General features: G+C 54.8%; 1 pseudogene; it reads left to right on the top strand.

The window, feature by feature from the left end:
• The first annotated feature begins 3,407 nt into the window (after positions 1-3,407).
• Positions 3,408-3,874, top strand: LOC123157968 (zinc finger protein 1-like; annotated as a pseudogene).
• The last annotated feature ends 229 nt before the right edge of the window (positions 3,875-4,103 follow it).

The raw sequence follows: 4,103 nt of genomic DNA on the forward strand, positions 1-4,103 counted from the left end.
CTGGTATCTGTTGTGCTTCGTGTCTGGTTCCGCTGCGAGCACGGCTACGCCCTTGTGCTCCACGTTCTTGGCCTTGGTCTTCTTTTCTTCCGAGTCGGCAGCTGGGAGCTCGAGGAGGGAGAGGCATCCCTCCTCGGCTCTTGCGCACTTGGTCGCCAGGTTGAACAGCTCCAGGGATGTGCACAACTCCTCATGGATGGCGAGCTCCTCCTTCATCTTGATCTCACGGACACCATCAGAGAACTCTCAGATGATGGCCTCGTCCATCACCTTGGGAATCTTGAGGCAGACGCTATTGAAGCGCTGGATGTATTTCTGTAGGGTCTCCCCCGGCTGCTGCTTGATGTGGTGCAGGTCACCCGTGCCCGGGGGGCGGTCGCGAGTGCCCTGGAAGTTGGCGATGAAGCGGCTGCACATCTCGTCCCAGGAGGAGATCGAGTCGGGAGGCAGGTTCAGGAGCCATGAGCTGGCGTCGTACTTGAGAGCCACGAGAAACCAATTCGCCATGACTTTCTCACCGCCGTTGGCCGCCTCGATGCTCAGCTCGTAGAGCTGCAAGAACTCCGCGGGGTCGAGGGTGCCGTCGTAGCGAGGAGGCAGGTCCGACTTGAATTTGCCTGGCCAGGCGACGCTACGAAGCTCAGGGGTGAAGGCACGACAACCTGCTATGGTCACCGGGGCCCTTTGCTGACCTGGAGCTTGCTTTTAATGGTACCCGCACACCACTGCCATGGGAAGTACGTGGTCTTGTCGCGCCGGTGCAGGGAGCACGGGGGCACCTTCTTAAGGCCGAGGGATTTCTTGACAGCTTCCTTCTTTTCGCGCGGGCACCGGACATGGTGGGTCGCGACCAGGGGCCGCGCGCCTTGGAGCCAGGGCGCCGTCTTGGCGCAGAGGTGGTGGACGCGCTCCATGAGCCACGTCGCCCATACCAGGCGGGGGGTGAGGCAGCAAGAGGGACGGCGTGGGAGAGCCCCTTGCAGCGCTGACGAGCTCGGTGATGTGAGTGAGCCATTCTTTGTAGAGGTCGTCAACGGGGCGGCGACACAGGAGCTCACGTGTCATAAGCAGCGCGGCCTGCGCGTCCGTGGGGGCGCGACGAGCGTGGGATGACGAACCGGTTGGGGTCAGCGACGGAGTGGCGGTGCGGCCGTCCCGCCGCACCAAGGGGTGCAGCGAGGATGCTTGCTGCTCATTCCCCGCCGGGCCGATGGCGGCAGGGGACGGAGAACAACGGGGAGGCCCATCGACAGGAGCTGTCTAGGCGACACGAGCGGCGAGAACGGCCTGGCGCTCAGCGTGGGCTCAGCGGGCGTCAGACATGGATGCGACGAAGCGATGGGACGCGGATCAGCGGAAGGAAGACTTCAGCGCACCCCTACCTGGCGCACCAAATGTCAGATTTTGGGTTCCGGCAAAACCCTTGAGGTTCGAACACTAGGGTGCGCACGAAGATTTCCCCCTACCGAATCTTTCTATTAGCCTCACCGTGATCTCTAAGCTTAGCTCGATGAACTCACAACACAAGAGACACAAGATTTATACAGGTTCGGGCCACCGTTGTGGTGTAATACCCTACTCCTGTGTGGTGGTGGTGGATTGCCTCTTGGGCTGATGATGAACAGTACAAGGGAAGAACAGTCTCCTGAGGAGAGGTGTTCTTGAGCTGGTGTGGTGTGCTACTTGTTCTGGTTTTCGGGTGAATCGATCCCCTTGCTACTGTGGTGGCTAGTAATATTTATAGAGGCCCTGGTCCTCTCCCCAAATATTGAGCGGGAAGGAATCCAACAATGGCCAATTTGAAAGGGGACAACTAGTACAAGCTCTCATGACTAAAGGTGGTCTTCGCCTGTCAAAGGCGCTGGTGGTGACGCCGTCTTGGGCTACACGATGATCTCCGTCCTGCCATCCTGCTGGTCTTGGTATTGTTGCACCGATATGGAAACCTTTGCCTAATGCCTCGGTACCCCGTGCCTACGCCTGCCCCCTTAGCACCAAAGGGGAAATGAGGACACTACGCACGTTGGCACCCGCCTGGCGCCCGCTTGGCCTTGGTTGTCATGGCTTGCGTCATAGGAACCTCACGAGGAACCCTTTTCCTTGATCTCTCCGTCCCTCACGAGCCTGCCTGGTGAGGACGCTCCTGAGGAGGCCTTGCATCGTCCGCCTCGCGAGGTTTGGCCCCTCGCGAGGGTCTTGAGTGTTGGTTGACGAAGACGGGCCGTGTTGGGCCACTGGTGGAGCCATGCCACGGGCTGCAGGCAGGCAAGTCTGGGACCCCCGTTCCCAGAACACCGACACCTGGAAGGTCACTGCTCGGATGATCAGCAACAGGCTCACCTTAATAAGGGTTGGATCAGCTTCTATGTAACTAATGACGTCAGGATCTGGTGCCTTTTCATCTTCAAGATCGTGAGTCCTGTGAACGTCAATGTGATCGTCTTCATCGACGAGGACTGTGAGGTGGTGGCCAAGTGCAAGCCGCACAACAAAACATTTGACATGGATGTTAAGGATGCTTAGGGTGTTATATCTACTATCTTATCTCTAGTTTGTTAGTCATGTTTGAAAACTTTGTGGTACTGTTATGTTAGTACTGTTACGAACATGTTTTTCTATGAAAAAACTTCTGATCTATTCATCTTCAGTCATGGTAGTACAACGACCACCAGAAATAATAAAAATTGCAAGCATATCCTTTACCACCTAGCGACGACTACATGCACTGAAGTGATCCGAAGGCGCGCCACCATCATCCCCCCCCCCTCCTTGGATCTGGGCAAAACATGTTGTAGTAGATAGTCATGAAGTCATCGTGCTAAGGCCCCATAGGACCAATGAACAAAAACAACAACTGCTACCGTTGAAGAGTAGTGTAGATCAAAAGGATCCAACCTGAAAACACAAGAATGTAAACAAGCTATGACCAGATCTGAGAAAATCCACCAAGGACAGATCTGCTAGAGACACATCTTCACACGCCCGCCGATATGCTAGATAAACTACCGAGATGGGGGCTAGGCACCGCTGACTCATAAACTCGAAGAAAGATCTAAAAACGGAGCCCTCCCACCAGTAAGGGACGAGATCCACTCTGCCACCATGGCCCTAAAGCCACAGGAGACAAGGCGCACGTCGGTGGGAGGCAGAGAACCCTGGCTTTTATCCTTGTACAACTCAACACTCGTCTACACTTTGGCATGGTGAGTCAGTCGATGAGTGCAGCTGAGACTAGAAACAAGAGATCCTTTTCAATTCATGCGTCAAATCATCTCACCAAGAAAATAAGAACACATGCACTTGCTTACATGACTTGTCTTGTTCTCTGGATGCATGCAGGTGAGAGATAGATAAAGGAGCAAACAAAGTGCAAAGAAAGAAGACAGAGAGACAGAGATTGTTTAGAGATGCCGAGCAACATCATCCAAGAAGTGTGTGAGGCTCAGTTGTCCAGGATCATCAGCCAGGCAGCATCCAACAATGAGGTGTCCAAAACCTCCTCCGGACCAAAGCTCGCCCTCGACCTATCGCTCACCGTCACCATTGCGTCCACCGCCACCACAACCTCCGAGTGGAGCACAACTGTCGATAACAGTGGCGCGAAGGCCGCACGCGAGCCGACACGAGTGTTCATGTGCAACTACTTCCGCAGGAAGTTCTTCAGCTCGCAGGTGCTGGGCGGGCACCAGAATGTGCACTGGCAGGAGCGCACGCTGGCCCGACGTGCGGTGCACCAGCTCGAGGCAAACCCCTATGGCTAAGCCGACGTGTCCTCCCTTCCGCCCTATGTCTCGCCCGACTGTACCCCATCGGCATCCAGGCGCACGCCTTGGTGCACCTGCTACTACTTGAGCTTGCGTTGACTTTCGCTTGAAGAGGAAAGGGTGATGCAGCAAAGTAGAGATAAGTATTTACCTCAGTTAAGAATTAAGGTATCAATCCAGTAGGAGGCACAAGCAAGTCCCCAATATATGCACCTACACAAACTAACAAACACTTGCACACAACTCAAAAAAGGGGTTGCCAATCCCTTCACGGTCACTTGCAAGAGTGAGAACTAATAGAGATAGATATAAAATACAAAATAAATTGCAGCAAGGTAC

Source organism: Triticum aestivum, chromosome 7B (assembly GCF_018294505.1).
Source record: "Triticum aestivum cultivar Chinese Spring chromosome 7B, IWGSC CS RefSeq v2.1, whole genome shotgun sequence".
Lineage (NCBI taxonomy): Eukaryota > Viridiplantae > Streptophyta > Magnoliopsida > Poales > Poaceae > Triticum > Triticum aestivum.